The sequence below is a fragment of the Rhinopithecus roxellana genome, chromosome 7 (assembly GCF_007565055.1).
Source record: "Rhinopithecus roxellana isolate Shanxi Qingling chromosome 7, ASM756505v1, whole genome shotgun sequence".
Classification (NCBI taxonomy): domain Eukaryota; kingdom Metazoa; phylum Chordata; class Mammalia; order Primates; family Cercopithecidae; genus Rhinopithecus; species Rhinopithecus roxellana.
The window spans coordinates 1716502-1736464 of record NC_044555.1 but is presented as its reverse complement, the minus strand read 5'-3'; the positions used below and the strand labels follow the sequence as shown (position 1 = coordinate 1736464).

The 19963-nt window shown below is 37.8% G+C and overlaps 1 protein-coding gene across 6 annotated transcripts in view; it reads left to right on the top strand.

The window, feature by feature from the left end:
* Positions 1-409: 409 nt before the first annotated feature.
* Positions 410-19963, top strand: part of TAB3 (TGF-beta activated kinase 1 (MAP3K7) binding protein 3) — a 68593-nt gene continuing 49039 nt past the window's right edge. For all 6 annotated transcript variants that reach the window (XR_004058375.1, XR_004058374.1, XR_004058376.1 and 3 more), the window contains exons 1-2: positions 410-684; positions 17739-17840. The gene's annotated coding sequence lies outside the window, so the exon portion shown is untranslated. The remainder of the gene's footprint in view (positions 685-17738; positions 17841-19963) is intronic.

Sequence of the window (19963 nt, the reverse complement as noted above, 5' to 3'; positions counted from 1 at the left end):
CCCGAGGACGCAAAAGTGTGTTGGCCATTCGGGCTCCTGAGGGATGACCAAGCCTTAAGGGACGCCTCTCACTTGGTGCCTGGTCCTGCCAAGCCCTTTACTGGGTTTCTTGACTGGGTTTCATTACCCCGCCCCGCGCCACTAGTGGAAACAGGTAAAACCTGGAGAACCAGGTCCTACTTTAGGGGCCGTTCCGGGCATGCGTCATTACCCGCGCACGCAGGCGCAGTAACTTCCTCGGTAACTGGTACTGCCCATGTCCGATATGGGAAGTGTTTGCTCAGGCTTCCCTAATTTATCACCTTTCCTTTGGGCCCCCGCCCTCCTGTTCCTGTGGGGGAAGCCTCGCGAGATCGCCCTTGGCCGTACCCAGCGGCGCCATCTTTGTACCTGGCGAACGACGGCGCCCGACGGAAGCCCTGAAGCCAGAGCTTGCTTGCCAAGCTCTCGCTCAGACCGGATCTAGGAAATACGAGGCGGGCCTCGGTGGGAGGGACGCACTGAGGGAGGAGGGAGGAAAGGGGGCGGCGGCGGCGGCGGCTCACACCGGATCCCGGCCCCGCACGGCGCGCACCCTGGGGGTTCGGGCGGGGAAGCGGCGCCGGCCCGGACCCCCCGCGGGAGCAGGCAACGGGCGTGAGGGCGAGGCGGCGGCGGCGGCGACCAGAGAGCAGCAGCCGCCTGGTGAGTGTCCGCGGGGAGGCCCGGCACCTGCCGGAGCTGGGACGTCGGAGGCGCCCCCGGGATCGTCCCAGTGACCCTGTGCCTGAGACGGTGGGCGTGTGCGCAACTGCTGGTGTCCCGGGGACTCAGCTCGGCCCGGGACTGCGGCTGACAGCGGGAACTGCGGGGCTGCGGGAGGTTTGCGCAGGGCCTGGCGCGTCCGCGCCCGCCCCAGACGCCCTGAGAGGCCGAGGGGAGAGGGAGTGGCTGGGGTGGGGTGTCGACTTGATTGGCCTTGGTCCCCCCAACGGAGGGGAAGATGCCCTTCCTCGCCGGACCCTAGGCATTGCGGAGAGTGAGCCTCTGTGGACCGGCTTTAAGCCCCCAGTAAGGTGTTTGAGGATGAGGACTAGCAGCACCAGCGTAGGGGCCGTTGAGGGTGTTGAGAGATGTGAAGGTTAGTAGCAGTATAGTAATAATTGTTGGAGAGGAGGTTTACAGATGGCTGTTGGTAGGTGTTGAGTAAGGAGAAAATATTGCTTTCCTTTAAAGATCACACAAGCAGTCCTCTGAGGTCCAACATCAGATTTCCCCGTTGGAGTTCTGTAGCTTACTACCGTGTGCCAGCTCATAAAGTGCGTAAAATCAGGATTTGAAGGGTGAGGGACAGGTGAGGCATAAAGTAAGCTGCAGTAAAAAAATCTGAAGTTTGTTAATGTGTTAAAATTAACACTGTTAATGTGTTAAAATGTAAAGCCTTCTGTTTCTACTGAAATGTAACTTCCTTGAATTATTTAAGAAAACTTGCCACCTTTGGTCCAGACCGGGCTTGTCAGTTCGGTGTGTTTCTTCAGTGACGTTTGTCAATCAGGCAGTCATTTTGGCATACAGTATATTTACTTCTGGTTTCTAAAAGAACAAGAATGAATGAAAAAAGGGAGCGGTTTGGCAAACTGAGCTTTCTTTGCGCACTTTTTCATTTTGAAAGGATAAGAGAATTTACTTTTTTCTTTGCTTTAGCAATGATTTGCAGTAGTATACAAGAACACGTGGAAGAAGAAAGAAAGGGTTTTTTGAGATGAGAGTTTAATTTTGCACAGTGTTAAATTATAAAGGGCCTCATCACCCATGGTAAATTTTGTGATGGTGTGTTTTTATGAACACCGGAAGAATGCAGGCACATACATATACATGCTTTTTAGTCAGTGTGTGATATGAATCTTTACAACCTTAGGGACAGCCCCCGCCCCCATTTGCTTACAACTGGCTTAATCAAGGGAAAGTTAGACTTCAGTGAAGGTAAATATTAAATGTGTGATTTTCATCTTCACATCTGAAAGAACATAATTTGCATTCAATCACCCTGAATTTTCTTCCATATGTTTATTTGATGGAGTCTTCTCCTCAATTATAGATACCACATTGTGTACAGTTTGTTGGAGCAAACAGAGCTAAAGTCGATTATATTCAGGCACTGGAGATCCTCACAGCCACCCCTTGCTAAAAAGATAATGTTATCCCGATTGCACAGAACAATACTAACCTCGAATATTCTTTGGTGACTTCCCTGAGGAGATTATATAGCCCTTAAATTGCAGAGCTAGAACTCAAACCCATGTAGGTCTGATTCTAGAGCGTGTGTTCTTTCACCGTACTGTGCGTAAGTTTTTGTGCTGACTGATACAAACTTTATGAAAATGGAAATTTGTGTTACAAAGAAACCTTTCAGTTCTGTTGGTAATCTTGAAAGCTTTCAGTGTCCTTGGCTCCAGATAATCTCAAGGTTTTTTTTTTTTTTTTCTTTTCAGATGTGTCCATTTTCTAGCCAGAGGTAATATTTGAGTTAGAAGTCTGCTAATCTGTAAAGATTCCTAATAGCTGGTAGTGACCTATCTGAATTTCAGATATTTTCAGCAACTTTGCCTCTTGCGTCAGCATGCCCAAGATACTTCAAAGAACAAATATTTTGTTTATTCTGGTCCTGAATAGTATTTCAAATTACATTATTAAAATGGCAACTATCTATAGGGATTTGAATTTGCTTTATCAGAGCTTGGAGGTACACATACACACCCCTGCCTTCTCCAGCAAGTGGAGTACTTGACAGCTGATCCTGTTTTTCTTCTCTCTAATAATTTGATACAAAGGTTTTGGACCCTATTCATGATTTGCAGAAAAGACGGCAGCTCTTCTGGGATCCACCATAATCTGCTATGGGGCAAGGGAATGAAAGACCTTAACAGGTTCCCAGGCAGTATCTGAGGTGTTGGTGAAACAGTGTGAACATCTTGCCAGTGGTCACTTTTATCTCCCACTGTCTCTGCTGTTGCATTTCTTATGTGCTGCAGAGCCTGCCATCCTGGCCCTTATCTCTGCTCAAGAGAAGGGCTCCACATCTGAGTAGAGTTGAAGTGGAAGAACAGCCACAGAAATCATAAACAAAGAGAAAAAGATACTAAATATCTGGTACTCATCCTCCACCAAGTCATTTGGTCAGGTTTAGCTGCCTAGTTAATTATCTCTGGCTGAAAGTTCTAGAAAAGTTATGAAATTTGGGATTTGCTGCTTCATCTTTTAAGAAGTACATTGTTCGGGGGCCTTCAGTTAAGTAGTCCTGTCTTCATGGAAACAAAAAGAAGTCTTGTGTTCCTCAGTACACATCAGCATGTGTGTGTATTATGTGGCTTTAGAGACTGTTTTAAATAATCCCTTGGCATCTTGATGGGCAATCTTTGATCTGAATAAGTTTTTAAATATAGTTATACTCCCAAGAAAGAGTTAAATAAAATATACTTCCTTACTTGTGAAAGTAATTACTCATGGTATTTGGGCTGTTTATTAGGGCGAAAAAAATCAACAAATGATAATGTAACTGAATGCTTACCAAGTAAACAAAGCCTTTCTGAAATGATTTATATTGCCACTATATAAAGATAAAACACTGGGAAATTACCTCATATCTACTTATAAGTTTATTTTCATACCTTCTATATAGTAAACCTCAAATTATTACTATGGCCACAAATATTTATTTCTCTAAAAGTGAAATGGACCTGACGAACTATTTGGAACTATCAAACCGAATTAATCCTAAATAAGAACATTTATTATAGTTTAATTCATGGACAGTTCTATTTGTCCAACTCTAACATCCTACTTCCCTCCCTGCTTCAAATTTCTCTCTTTCCGTCCTCTCCTTCTGATGCTGTTCCTGCCATTTACCTGGCACCCTTAGTTTTCCGTTGACATTGAAGTCTTTGATAGGGTGGATACTAACAAGGAAGGCACCAAAACTCCTCCAAGTCCCTTCTCCACATTCCCGTGCTCTAGGAGGTCAAGGGGGATGTGGATAAGACCTCTTAACCCACCCTGTTCTTTCTTGAAAAGGAGAACGAGAATAGCCAGAGTGAGGGAGGCACTGTCAAGATCCTCCAATGGTTTCTCCTCCTCTTCCCTCTCCTTAAGCGTCAAGGAGGAAAGTTGGTAAAAGCCCACGTGCTGCAGGAACAGGCACTGTACACTCATCCTCTTCAGCAGCCCACCATCTTCACACTGTTTCCTCACTCCTTTCAGCTGCCATCTCCCCCTCCATGCTTCTTTCCCAGTTGTTCTTGCCTTCCTCATCCCTGGATCTCCTCCCACCCCAGCTCTGCCTTTTTGCCCTCCTTCATAGTGGAAGCCGAAGTCTGTGGTCCTAGAGAACCTCAGACTTCAGTTGCGGGAGGGAAGATTTCCTTTTTCTACCTCCAGGGCTAAATGGGTCAGGAGTAGTTGCTGTTATCCTAAGTTGGAATGCTAAATTGATTTTCCTGTAGAAACATTGCCCACACAGGTTCTGTGTTTTGTTATACTTCTGTAACCTTTTGGACATTTAGGCTTTTGTGAGCCGGCTTGGAAACCTAGCATATTGATTACTGTCTCTTGGAAAGGCAAAGTCTGAGTTTCAAATAGATGATTTTAAAAATCAGCTTGTGCTCCAGAAATTGTTGAGGGTTGCCTGCTTTTTGTTAATTATTCACTGAAATGGTAGGTATTAATAGTACACCTTTAGCTGTCCGGAATTAGATTTATGTGGATCAGATGACTCTTCTGGGAGATAAACTGATAGGCTTTTTAGATTGTCGATGAAGAATTTCTAAATTTAGGCACATGTTTTGAAATAAAATTTAAGTTAGTCCATCTCAGCCTAATATTGTCATTAAAGCAGGCAGATCTTGAAGTTTTGTTGAAAGAGCATAGTTTTGGTTTTTCATAAAAGGAATATCTCGTTCCCACCATGAATTACTGCTGATTTGAAACTTTTCAAAGGTATTGGATCTCTTGCAGTTATTTTACCCTCGTTTATTTAGTGAGTAAATAACATGGGACAGTGTGTTTGTTTTACTTCAAGATTTTAAAATAAAGAGTGTGTTGAGGTTACATACTGTACCACTGTTTGTGATGTTCAGACAATTAAGTGAGGGATTTGAAGGTGATAAAAACAAAACTAAGTACATTTTAAATTTGTTTTCCATAAATGTGTTCAGTCTTATCTTGGTTGAAGGAAATACTCCTAATAAAAGGCAAGATGGGTTTTTTTTTTAGTTTCCAAACCACTCTTTCGTTTGAAAAATGACTTTCAGTAAGCATGCTCTGTTCATTTTAAGAGTTTACCAAGTTATTTAATTACACACAGAGTGCAGAGGTTAAAAATATGATCTCTAGCGGTAAAATGCTCAAATATTCAGATCTGACACTAACTAGCTCTGTGTTCGTGGGCAAATTACTTAATCTTTGACCTGTTCCCCCATTTTTGAAGTGAGGATAATGTGGTATCTACCTCTTATAAGGATTAAATGAGCCAGAGGATGCATCATATTTAAAACATGCCTAGCAATGGTGAATATTCAAAAAGAGTTAGTTCTTATTATTACATTGTCATCATCATTACTACTATTACTGTTATTACTTTAGCTGCTTTCTAAGATGATACGCCTTCTTCGATGTGGGCATGAAAGATACATTTGTTTACCTGGTAGCAGTTTTTTAATGCAGAGTTTATTTGAGAGGTTCAGGGAGAGAGCAGTATGTTAACTGCTGGATACATCCACAATTGGCCATAGTGCAGGAAATTCATAGAATATTAAGCTTATTTTTTTTTCAGTAACACCATTCCTTTTGTTAGGTATAAAGAACTATGCCTTTTTGATGTTTGAGCAAAACTAGATTATTTGAGTAATTGCAATGTCTTTATTAAAATTCAGTTATCTTGGTATCTACAGGCTAGAGTCTGTGCAGGGGGAGCCTCAATTTCTAAATGATCCATTGGTAAGAGTTTTTTTAAGCAGCACCATTTTCCCACAGAAAAATGTCACATAATAGTGTTCAGATTCCCAAGCCAGCCCAACATATCTGAATTTGAATACTGATAGTATTATAAAAATTAACTTTTATGTATAACAGTGTCTCAGCAGGAACATGCACTGAATACATCAAGTACTGAAAGATTATGACCACAATCTTGCATATATGGCAGTAGGGCTATCTTCCTTTGCAGTTCTAGCAAGGACCGTCAAGCCTTGGGAAGAGAACTCTTTCCTCTGGTAGAGGCCGAGGGTAAGTAGTGGAGACTGGTCTCTAGAAGGCAGTAGCTTTTTTCTGGCTTGGCTCCTCAAAAGGCTGTATAGTATAGTGGTTAAGCACATGGACTGTCCACTCAGAGTGCTTATCTTCAAATCTCTGTTCCATTACTTACAGAACTTCTCATCTGTAAAATGTAGATAAAAGTAGTGCCTCCCTTATGGGGTTCTTCAGAGGATTAAATGTGTTAATATGTGTGTAGCGCTTAAAATAGCACCTGACCCATAAGTGAGTGCATAAGAAATGTTATGTATTTTTTAATTATTAAGCTCTACTGGTCTAGGATCTCTAGAATACCTTCGTCTGCTTGGCTGTCCACTGCCCACATCTTTTGCACTAAACAGGATTATTCTCTTTCCTTTCCACTTTGGAATGGTTTCAGACTTTTCATTCCTGCCTGAAGTATTTTTTAAGGAGTTTTGGGGGATTTATTTTATTTTTTAATGTTGGAGAAATAGCATTTAAAGAGTCCCTTCTGAGAACCCACTCCGTTTCCCCATTTAGGCCTTGTGTTGATGGAGACCATTATTTTAAGAAAGATATTGACTGTGGGCATTTAATTGAGTCAGAATTGAGTTACAAATTTCTCAACTTTTAGTAGTTTTTGCTAAGTCATTTCTTTTTAAATAAGCTTTTTATTTTGCAATAATTTAAGACTTACAATGAAGTTGCAAAGATTGTACAGAATTCCCATATACCCAAGTATATATAACCCTGGTACATTTGTCTCAACTAAGACATTAACGTTGGTACATTATTGTTAGCGAAACCGTAGATTTTACTCGATTTTACCAGAATCTCACTAATGTCCTTTTTCTGTTCCAGAATACCATGTTGCGCTTAGTTATTTTTAATTATTTGTATTTATATCATGGAGACCGCCAGTTCTTCAGTGAATAGATTTCTGTGGCTATAAAACCATTTTCTGTTTTAGTTTGAAGTTTTCTGCACATACTCGACGGCTAGGTGTTTCCTCTAGGGATGGCAAGTCCAGGGATTTATCTTGGCACTGAACTTTATAGGTTGAAATAAAAGGAGAGAGTCCTATTATAGTGGAAAGAACACTATGGTGATGGAGTTTAGGCTAAAGCATTTTTATAATTTAAAACTGTGTTTTCATGGGACTAAATGAGTTTGTTTATGCACTATTCACTTTTGATGGATTTGATTTCAAAATGACGAGTCATTCTTCCTATTAAAAGTGTTAAGCATACTTCTTGGATATAGAAGCTAATTGAAATGAATTGGAGAATTTAATTTTTTAGTACTCATCATAGTTGTGATTGACTTAATAAATTAATATTAAGTTAGTATAATTAAATTTCAGTAATTTAGAACATTTGTTTATATGTGCTTTTAGAAAATCCTTGGTTTCAATTTGTGGTAACAATAGAGTCTTTTTGTTTTTTTCAGGGATACCGTATGTAATAGGTGCCATTGTTACTCTAACTTTTCGCACATGCCTTCAGTTTGATGTCAAAGTCATCATTTAGTGTAAACAGCAAGTTATCTGTTAGGCTGCACATCATGAACTTTACTTTTAGAAAGTCTTATCTTTTATGCCACAGAAATAGCATTTGGCTATTAGTCATGGATGGCAAAGAAATTAATTTTGAGTTGTTTGGATAAAAATGTTTCAGTTGACTATAGTGTGTATTGAGGGACACTGCCAGTAAACAAACTCTCTTGGTAGGTGGAAATCCCCTAGAAGTTACAGAAAATTGGGAGGAGGTTAACTTAATTAAATAACTTGAATTGTTTAGATGTATTCAGAGCATCTTATGACCTTGAACATATCACCCAACTTCAAAGGACCTTGGTTTCTTCATTTGTAAAATTAGGGAGTTTGACTAGATGTATAAATCTAGTTGTTAGTTAACTTCTAAGATGTAAAAACCCTCTTGTTTAACAAAAACCTGCAAGATCAAGTTGCTTATCTGAAATCTTTATGAATCAACACGAGTCACTAAGTCTAGATATAAGTCAGTTTATCAGTTGGGTTCAAATAGTTTCAAACCAATATTACTGTAAGTTTGAGAGTCACTAGTTGGTTTGACATCTCTTATATATTTTTGGTAATTAGTATATTGCCTTTTAAAATTTTGTTATCTGATTTTTGTACTTTACCCTGAAGCAATGAACTTCAAACTTTTTTGTTCTCATATTCCCTAAACAATTGTGAAAAATGTACTCCTTTACACTTAAAACAAACCCAAATAACCTTTTACTGAAGTTTAATATGCAGAAAGTACACAGAAAGTATGGTAGTGAACAACTCAGTGAATTTTCACCAACTGAGCACACTTGTGTACTAGCACCCAGATCAAGAAATTCTTACCACCTTACCCCCCTCCAGCCCCACCCCCGCATATTTTCCTAACTTTTAACACCACAGGTTAGTTTTGCCTACTTTTATACTTTATCTAAATGGACTCTTTTGTCTCTGACTTCCTTTATGCAACATTGTGAATTTGAGATGTATTTATATTGTATGTAGTTACAGACTGTTCATTCTCATTACTGTATACCATTCCACTGTATGAATAGATCATTATATATCATTGTTGATGGATATGTAGGTAGATCTCAGTTTGTGGAGAATGTCTTTGTGACCTTGGAGTAGGCAAAGATTTCTTCAACAGGACTTTTCAAGAGTAATTATTTCTTTTACAGTTTAGATTGGATAAGGAATGGGAGAACTGGTTTATTGAAATATGAGCAGTTAAATTTTTTTTTTTTTAATGTTAATGTATAGTTAAAAATACTCTCTAAATCTCAGGGAGAATGTTAGTATTTTTAACTAAATCTTCCAGGTAACAGGCTTGTGCTTTCATGACTATTTTGAGAGGAATTCCTTCAAAAATGTGTCATGTACTTCCTTGTCTTTTTGACTTGCCGATTTGTAGGAGTTTTTTACTATATGCTGGAAATGAGCCCTTGCTGGTTGTAAATATCTTCTCCCACTGTGTGGCATGCTTTTTCTATTTCATGGTATTCTCATAAGATTACCTTCAAGGTATTCTCTCATCTTCTAGAAGCTTTATTGTTTTGGCTTTCACATATAGATCTAGCATATACCTGAAATTGATTTTGGTATATTGTGTGAGGTAGGGGATAATACTGTTTTTTCTTATATGGATAGCTAATTGTCCCAGCACACTATTTCCCTGCTATTGTCAGGAATCGAATGTCCATATATCTGTGGTTCTGTTTCTGTGCTCTCTGTTCTGTTCCTTTGGTCTGTTTGTCTCTACTTGTACTGATGCCACATAGTTTTATCATAAAACTTGATATCTAGTAGAACAAGTTCTTCCACATTGTCCTTCGAAAGCATCTTCGCTATTCTTGACCCTTCGCACATTTCTTTGGTTTTAGTGTCATCTTGTCATTTTCCACACACACCCACAAAACCTGTTGCTACTCTGATTGGAGCTGCATGGAATCTAGAGAGCAATTTGGGAAGAACTGACATCTTTATCATTTTCTGATTCATGAACATGATACACTACTCCATTTATTTAGGTCTTTAATTTCTTCCAGTAATGGGTGTGATTTTCTCCAGAAGATTGTTCACAACTTTTGAGAGTTTTATTTGTAGATATTTGATATTTTTTGATATTGTAAATGTTTATAGCCATTATTTTGTTTGTTTATATCTTTATAGTGACCTTGTATCTAACAGTTTTGCTAAACTTTTAGTTATATATCTTTAGAGTATGTATTGGATCTTTTACTATGTATTCAGTCTTATCTGCAAATAAAGTCTTGTTTCTTCCTTTCAAAATGTTATACTTTTGTTTCTTATCTTACTGTGCTGGCTAGTATTTCGATTATAATGTTGAAGAGAAGTAGTAATAGTGGCGCTATTGTCTTGTTTCCTTTCTTGAAAGGAAAACTTTGAACATTTCTCCATTAAATATGATGTTTAATTTAATTTTTTTCTAGCTATCATCAGATTAAGGAAGTTTCATTCTGTCCTTAGTTTGTTAGGAGCTTACATCATGAATAGATACTGGATTTTATCAAATGTTTTTCCTACTGTTAATATAACCATAGGATATTCCTCAAGTCACATTATATTGATTGATTTCTTAATGCTAAATAAACTGCATTCCAGAAATAAACCCAGCATGGTCAACATCACATTTTCCTCTAATTTTACTTTGGAATTTTAGATCTTTGTTCGTGAGTAGGGTTGGCCTGAAATTTTGTTTTTCTTGTGCTGTCCTTGTCAGGCTTTAGTAGCCTTGTAAAATGAGCTAAGGAAGATACCTGCTTTTTGATTCTCTGGAAGAGTTTAGGTTAAATTTGGTTTTATTTTTTCTTTAAATGAATGATAGAATTTAGCAGTGAAGCCATTTAGGCCTAGAATTTTCTTTGTGGGAAAGCTTTTAATTACAGATGCAGTTTAAAAAATACTAATAGTATTCTTCAAGTGTTTCTATTTTGCTAATCTCTGCCTTTATATTCATTATATTTTATATACCTTTTTAGGAATTATTTTGCTCTTTTTCTAACTTCTTGAGATGGGTAGGTAGGTGTTTATACCCTTGTTTCCTTCCTGACATACATATTTAAAGCTATACATTTCATTTTCAAGTATTGCTTTACCTGCATCCCATCATTTTTGAGATGTAATATTTTAATTATTTGACAGTATTTTTAAATTCTCACTGTAATTTCTTTTTTGATCCATGGGTTTTTTAAAAGTATATTTCTTAATTTCCAGTAATATGAGAATTTTCTGTGTATTTTTTGTATTTTGTTTCTGGCTTTAACACATTTTCCTTAGAGAATTTTCTTTGAGTGATTTCAATCTTTTAAAATGCCCTGGGACTTACTTTATGGTTCAGCATGAGGTCAGATTTTGCAAATATGTAAGCACTTGAAAAGTATATATTCTGCAGTTATTGGATATAGCATTCTATATATGCCCATTGATCAAGTTTGGTAATCATATTTTATCTCTGTCCCTACTAACTTTTTTGGTCTGCTTATTCTTTTAACTACTGAGAGAGATATCCTTTCTTTCTTTCTTTTTTTTTTTTTTTTTTTTTTTTGAGATGGAGTCTTGCCCTGTTGCCCAGGCTGGAGTGTGCAGTGGTGCAATCTCAGCTCACTGCAACCTCTGCCTCCTGGATTCAAGCAATTCTCCTGCCTCAGCCTCCCACATAGCTGGGACTACAGGCACACACCACCACTCCTGGCTAGTTTTTGTAATTTTTGTATTTTTAGTAGAGACGGGGTTTCACCATGTTGACCAGACTGGTCTCGAACTCCTGACCTCAAGTGATTCACCTGCCTTGGCCTCCCAAAGTGCTGGGATTACAGGCGTGAGCCACCACGCCCAGCCAAGAGATATCTTAAAATTTACCCCTGAGATACTAATGCATGTCTAATTCTCTGAGAAGTTTTGTCAACTTTTGCTTTATATATAATTTGAGTCCATGTTATCAAGTGCATACAAATTTAGTTCTTTATATTGTTCTGGTGAATTAAGCATTTTATCACTATGAAGGGACTCTTTTGAACTCTAGTGATCCTTTTTCTTTGATTCTGTTTTGTCTGAAACGAATACAGCAACACCATCTTTAATATAGCAATACCATCTTTATTTTAGCTAATGTTTGCATGATATATGTTTATCCTTTTACTTTTAACCTTTCTATATTCTCATGTTTTAGATGGGTCTCTTGAAAGCAACATATATTTGTAGATTTATTTTTTAACCCAATCTGATAATCGTTCTTTTTTGAAACATTTGATTCATTTATACTTAATATAATTATTGACATTTTGGGGTTAAGTACAGCATCGCATTTTTATTCTACTAACTCTGTATTTCTTTTTCCCCCTGTATTTTTCTTTTATTTGACTGATTATTTTTATATCGTTTTTCCTTTATTACTTCAGATATCACTTATTCATTTGTATTTTTTGTGATTACCCTAGCATTTATAGCATGTATTCTTCACTTATCAAAGTCTAGTGTTAACTGATACTTCTACCTTCCTTCTAGTTGAAGCAAGAATATTAAAGCACCTTAGTTCCATTTACCTACCTTGTGACATACATATTGTTGTCCTGTAATTTAATTTTCTGTATGTATTTTAAACCTTACAAGACATTATTATTTTATACAGTCAATATTCCTTTAGATTTCACATGCTTATTTGAACTTCATGGGTCTTCATTCCTTTCTCTATCTGTGACCTTCCATCCTGAGGCAGTTTTCTTTTGCTTCATTCGTAGTGAGGGTTTGCTGGAGATGAACTCTGTTTTTATTTGTCTGAGCCTGTATTTTAATTTTTTTCTTGAAGGATATTTTCTCCTATACTAGGTTGGCAGTTGTTTTCTTCATGCTCCTTGGAGATACACAGTCTTTTAGCTGCCATTTTTGTTGTTGAAAATTAAGCTGTCAATCTAACTGTTGCTTCTTTGAAAGTAATCTCCCCACCCCTGCCCCCGCTGCCCCTCCATCAGGATGCTTTAAAACTTTCCTTTGTCTGGTGGGAATTCATTAAAATTGTTACACATGTAGTTTGACAGGTTTCATCATTTTTGGAACATTTATTCAAATATTGCCTCTGCCCCATTCTGTCTCTTTTCCTTCTGAGATTCTGATTAACTCTTGGATATTAGACCTTTCTCACTGTATCTTCCAGGTTTATTACCCTATCTTCATTCTGAGCCTTTTATTTTCCCCGACCTATCTTTTGGTTCACTGTCTCAACGGTGTCTATTGGCTGTTAGACCTGTTTATTGAATTCTTAATTTTGGTTTTTGCATTTCTCAGTAATAAAATTATTCTTTGCTTCTTTTAAAAATCTGCTGTGTAGCCCGGGCAACATGGCAAAACCCCATGTCTACAAAAAAAAAAAAAATACAAAAATGAGCTGGGCATGCTGGTGCATGCCTGTAGTCTCAGCTACTCAGGAGAATGAGGTGGGAAGATCACCTGAGCCCCGGAGGTCAAGGCTGCAGTGAACTGTGATCACGCCACCACATTCTAGCCTGGGTGACAGAGTGAGACCTGGTCTCAAAAACACCCAAATTCTGCTGTGTCACATTTTATGATTTCTGGGTCATTGCTGAGGTTTTTAAGTTTGGCTTTCATCTCCTTGAACATAGCAAGCACAATTTAAAATCCATGTCTGATAATTCCAATACTTGGAGTCCTTCTGAATCTGTTGTGGTCATCTTATCTTGTTTCCTCGTGTACCTGATTGTCTTTAATTGCATGCTGGGCATTGTATTTGAAAAATTATTTGAAAAATCATTTGAGACCAAGGATGATAATTTTTCAGGAAGGAGTACATGTGTGTGTGTACATCTGCTTAAGGGAATCCAGAAAATCCAGAGTTGCTTAATCAAATCTCAGCTTTGGAGACCTTCCTAGGCCAACCAGATGACTCAAGGCCACACTGCATTCAGTGTATGAATTGATTTATTGTGGTTCACCCTTATTTATAAGGTGTAGCCCTTCAGGGTCCCAGCCCGAAAGTGGATGAAGAGGATTTTCCCTTTTGTCCTTCTGTTTTAGCTCTTTGACACTTTTAAGAAAGCCATTTCTTATATTTTAACCAACCCTATTACTTGCCTTCAGATAGGGAGGGGTTTTGTTGGCTCTTTATGGGCAGTATTTTCTTAGAAGTGGCAGAGAGTATCATTTTCTCTAAGACTTCAGACTCAGCCCTAGTTCTGTTTAAGCTTTGTTTTATATAGCTGTACTCACTTGTATAATTATATACATTTTTAAATTGAAAGGTTACATTGTATGTGCGTAAATATAAGTAAATTGTTTACTAAACACTCAACAATATTTTAAGTCTCTTCAACCTTGGTCAGTTGCTAGACCTTGACAATGGACAGGTTTATTTAAATTTCAGCTATGTCTGGAATGACTCAAAATATGAAATCCCTCTTAATTGCTATTGAAATTAGCATGCATAATACCAACAAAAGTTTTTTTCCTGTCATGGAAGAGAATACTTTTCTAGTTACACTTTTGCAATCACAACTTCTGTCTTAGCATACCGATATATAGGTATAATATATATCTGCCTTATGAAATAGGGAAAAAAAAAAAAGGCAGTTCTGCTGAGATTCTTAGATTTCTGCCATATAAGAACCCTCAAACAACCTAATCAGTGAACATTGTGTTTTACAAACTTTTTTCCTTCTATGTAAATTAATAACCCACAGCAGCCTTGTGAGGTAAATATGTGATAGTTAAGTGTGATATTAAGCAAAGGGTTAGGAAACAGGGCCCAAGAGGTTAAGTAACTTGTCTGTAGTCCCACACCTGGTGAATGGCATATGTTCTTTGTCTGTTACTATTACAACATTGTGTTTCAGCTATAATGGCCAGGTAACTCTTGCCTGCAGATTTTCACTGACTTCCCAGTTTTATCATGTTATGCTTTCTTCTTTCTGTAAGTCATATAATATCCTGACCCCATGACTAATGTCCTGAAGATTGAGACAATTAGGAGATTACTCCTTCATATCTCATCCTCACCGCCTCCCACCCCATTTCTAGAACATGGTACCACCAGCTCTGAAATTTGCCAACCTCTCTGCCCTGTAAGAAAGCTTGCTGTGTCACTAGTCCTTTCTCATCCCTACACATACAGTCCCTTTATCTCTTTTTAGACATGCCTCAATTTTTCCAGTTCTAAAAGAGATGCGTCTTTGCTTTCCAGTTCATTTGCCATCTTTCTTGGCACTCAAGGCTTCCTTTGTTGCTTCTCTAGTCACTCTTGATGAAATCCTAACCAGGCTTGTTTGCCTTATCCTTCTGAATCTTAAGAAGGGCAAAAAGCTTATCTGCCTTGTACTTCTTTCCCAGCAATAGAGTCAGTGCTCCTATACTTCTAGTGGTGATTCTGCTTCTGAATCCCCCTCATATCTCATTTTCAAATCATTGTTTTCAGCATCCAGCAACATCCTTGCTACTCACTTATAATGATAACCTTGAACAATTATCTTATGTTAGGCCTGTGAATGTCAAATACCCTTGTTCATTTGTAGGTACTTGACATTTGAACGTTTTATTTGAACATTTCTAAATGTACACAAATGAAAAGTCCAATGAACCTCTGATGCTACAGTTATGTACGTTTTACCATACTAGTTTCATCTCCTTACTCCTCTTTTTTCCAAGAATTTAAGGCATAGCCAAGACATAATTTCACTCCTCAATAATTTAACATCTCTAACACAACACATTTTCTTACATAGCTACAATGTTATTATCTTATACAGCACACCTAATAAGAATTCTTAATAGCATATACAATACAGTTGACCCATGAACAAAGCCAAAATTAGGAGTGCTGACTGCCTGCAGAGCCAAAAATCCACCTGCACTTTTGTTGTTGTTGTTATTTTGAGACAGGGTCTCACTTTGTCCCCCAGGCTGGAGTGCAGTGGCATGATCATGGTTCACTGCAGCCTCAATCCCCTGGGCTCAAGTGATCCTTCCACCTCAGCCTCCTGAATAGCTGGGACCATGAGCATGCACCACCACACCTGACTACTTTTTTATATTGTTTTGTGGAGATACGGTCTCCTCATGTTGCCCAGGCCAGTCTTGAACTCCTGGGATCAAGGGATCCTCCCGCCTTGCCTTCCCAAAGTGCTAGGATTACCGGCGTGAGCTTCTTTTGACTCCCCCAAAACTTAACTACTACTAGCCTACTGTTGAACAGAAGCCTTATCAGTAATATAAACAATTAACACATGTTTTGTATGTTACATAGATTACTGTATTCTTACAATAAAGTAAGCTAGAGAAAAGAAAATGTTAAAAATCATAGAAAAATATCTTTCCTACTCATTAAGTGGAAGTAGATCATCATAAAGGTCTTCATCGTTGTCATTTTCATGTTGAAGAGGCTGAGGAGGTGGAAGAAAAGGAGGGGTTGGTCTTGCTGTCTCAGGCATGGCAGAGGCAGAAAAAGGGGAGGAGGTGGAAGGAGAGGCAGGCACACTTGATGTAACTTTTTTTATTGAAAAAAATCCACATATAAGTAGACCCACATACTTCAAACCTGTGCCGTTCAATGGCCACCTGTACTTAGCCCATCCTTAAATTTCCCTAATTGTCTAAAAAAAATTCTTTTTTTATAGTTGGTTTCTTTGCAACAGGATCTACTCATTGTATTTGGTTATGCCCCTTAAGTCTCTTAATTCTCTTATAATTTATAACAATCCTGTCTGCTTTTTTTCATCCTCAGACTATCCCATTCTGGTGAGGTATTGTTTAACTTGTTTCTTTATCCTCTTATTTCATATGGACTGGAAATTAGATCTATGTACTTAATTAGGTTCAGAATATATTTTCTTGGAGGGCTGGGCAAGAGTGCTTATGGTCATTTCATATTCCATTACATCTGGAGGCATATATTGTCTGGTCATTTCACCTTAAGTGTTGTGAAGGTTCATCAGAGGGTTCAAGTGGTGACAGGTTGATCCCTTTGTGAAGCCCAACCTTTTACCTAATGCTTTTACCATCCATTGATTACCAGTGCTTGAATTTAGTTATGTAATTAAAGGTTGCAAAATTGTGATTGTTCAATTTGGTCACTTCTGCTATTATTAGCTGAAATATTTATATATGGACAAACTGTTTTCTCATTCACAAGAGCTATTTGATTAACCTGAAATATGTAGTCATTTATTGAGTTGTTAAATGTATAGCTCTATTATTTTACTAAGGCTTATGATAACTTGATAACTTGAAGAAGTTAAAGCTATTCCTGAGTGTTAGATTAGTGATTTTTGTGGGTTTGGTCATGGGGAAGGCCTTCCAATCCTGAGTGAACAGTTATAATCCTATTGAGAAGAGGTAAGGTAACAGGGAAAAACAAACAACCAACAAAACAGAAGAAAAGATTGTATACTCTGGTCATTGTTGTGGGCTTGCAGTGCGAGTGTGGTGCTTACTTGGGGTGTGGGAATTTTAAAAAGTTCCTTTACTTTACCAGAGACTAAATCAGACTCACCACGGAGTCCTTTAAATTTTAAAGACCTATGGCCCTAAAAGGGCCTCAGCACAGTTTTGCAATCAAATTCATTTAATTTTAATGACTAGTACATCTTGGGAAGCTGCAGGGACTCCTGATGGTTTTCCAGGGATGCAGCTAAAGCTCTTCTTGCTAGCTTTCTCTGAAGCTAAAATCTCAGGAAAGCTTTGTTCATCCCCTCTGCTGTTGTAAAGCTCTGCCTTAGGCACTCCAGGTGATGAGAGAGGAGCAGGGTGGCTCAGACAGTCAGGAAAACGATCTCTTAGTATCAATTAAACATAAATTTCATTCACTGAAATTTCATGTAGTAAAATGGCTGCCTGCTTTTTCATGACCTTTTATTCATACACTATATCACTCGCTCACACTGTTGTATTTAAAGCTTTCACAGTTTGAATCTTACCTCATTAGCCTTTTATTTTTTAGGATACTGTCTTCAGCCTTTTCTTCAAGTTTCTAACCGTGAATTGTGTTGTGTCAAACTGGATGAATTATCTTAGTTGAATTTTCACCAGTTGAAAATTGGAGGTAAGGAGTATATTTCTTTTTTGAAATTGAATCTATATTACTGTTAACATGTTTACACCCTCCCCTCCATTTATATTCCGTGTCCTTTGTGTATTTAAGAGCAGGGATGACAAAAGATGTCCAAGTGATTTCATGTGCTTAGATTTAGGCCCTAAGTCAAGACCCTAAGAGCAGCAGCTGCTATTGCTACTACTAGTGCTAATACTACTACTACTGCTAGTGGGAGTTACAAATTCTTTGGACAATTCATTTGCTATTAGAAACCTCACCAGAAAATAGAAGGGTAATTTAGCAGTTTATTTTGAATAAAAGGGGCTAATCCTACTCAGGTGCCAGATCCCCAGCATTAGAGCTGGTGGAGATTGAAAGATCTGCCCCAAGAAATAACTAGATGTGTGTGGGATATACAAATCTTCCAACTTCCTAGTTTTTGTAATCTTTCTTATTCTCAAATCCATGTTGAATAACTGAATTAAGCAGATGGTAAATACAGTATTATGAACAAATAAGGGTATACTTTTGTTAGTGGTATTGTAACCATAATTCTTGCTTTGAACCATTGGTAGATCTGTATCAGGAAAGACTACATAACAATATCAGTTGTGATTTCTAGACAGTTTATCTTTCTACCTTATGAAAATGTTCCCACTTTTTTAAACATCTGTTTCCTAGTATAATAACACACATGGGTACGTGCTGTGAATTAAATACTTAGGCAAGATGTTGTGACACCTGTTTAATAATCTTGGCTTTTAACAAGTTTTAAAATCCCTCCAGCCTTTAGTTATCTTCTTGTGTGAACTGTTTGTATTTGGGTTGAGTTCAGGGTTTCTCGGATTTGGCACTATTGGCATCTTGGGCTGGATAATTTTCTGTTGTCAGGGGCTGTCCTGTGCAGTGTAGGATGTTTAGCAGCATCTCTGGACTCTGCCTGTCAGATGTCAATAGCACCTTTCCTCAGTATGACAACCAAAAATATCTTCAGATGTTGCCAAATGTCCCTTGCAGAGCAAAGTCACCCCTGGTTGGGAACTACTGGGTTAGATGATGTGGAGTTTCTTCCAGCTTTATAATTCTATAGTTTTTATTTTAAACAAAAAAACCTATTTTTTGTAATCAAGCTTAAATGTCATCTCTTCCCTGAAGCTTTCCTCAGCTCTCCTTCTCTTTGTTCTACCTTCATTGTTTCTTTTTCTGACTACTAATTATGGAACTCACCCCACCCTGTTATAACTGCCAGTGTGTTTCTCTCACTACGAGGACATGGGTCTTCAGTATTGCCAAGCTTAGATTGTATTAAATGAATGGGCAATGCATTATAAATTGTTTGGTTAATGATTATAAATGGCATTTCTGTTAATCTTTCAAACTCTTCCACTAGGAAATTCCCATAGTTGTGATCTTGGATTTCAGGGTTAATGGGACTGATTATTCATTTTTTAAAAAATCTTTTAAATATATTATAAGGCAGGAGCCTCCTATATGTATGTGAGGATGCTACATGAACACATCTAGGCTGCACTTGAGAGAAATCACACAGAAATTCATAATGTGAAGAGTTAAGTCATTTCAACTTTCATATCTAGAGGGTTTCTCCAGTACCTCCACTTTGCTTCTTAATCAGAAAGCTTCCATCTATCCAGAAAAAGGTAACAAGGAAAGTAGTAATATTTTTCCTTATATAACCTAAAATATATCACCATATTTGAAGTTACTGTTTCTCAAACCCGCAGTAAGAAATACATTTTAATCGTGATCTAGTACATATGCACATACCTGAAACAAGTTTTTTGAATTAGTATTTGCCATTACTGTGTGTGAAACACTTCGATATTTTCTGTTCTTTTTCTTTTCCCCTGATAGTCATCACCTAGTACATTTGTTATACAATTCATTAATAGGTCAAAACCCACCATTTAAAAAACACTGTTCTAAGTAATCTAAGTAATAAAATGTGCAGATGATCTGCCTCTGGCATATGTCACCAATAGGTTGTTCTGTCTTTCTTTTAAAATAACGTCATTTAGGAATTGATGCAACCAAGACCTTAAAACACCTTAACCAGAGCATATTAGATTTCCAGTTATTTTCAAGGCCTATATTTTCTCATTTATATTGAATAT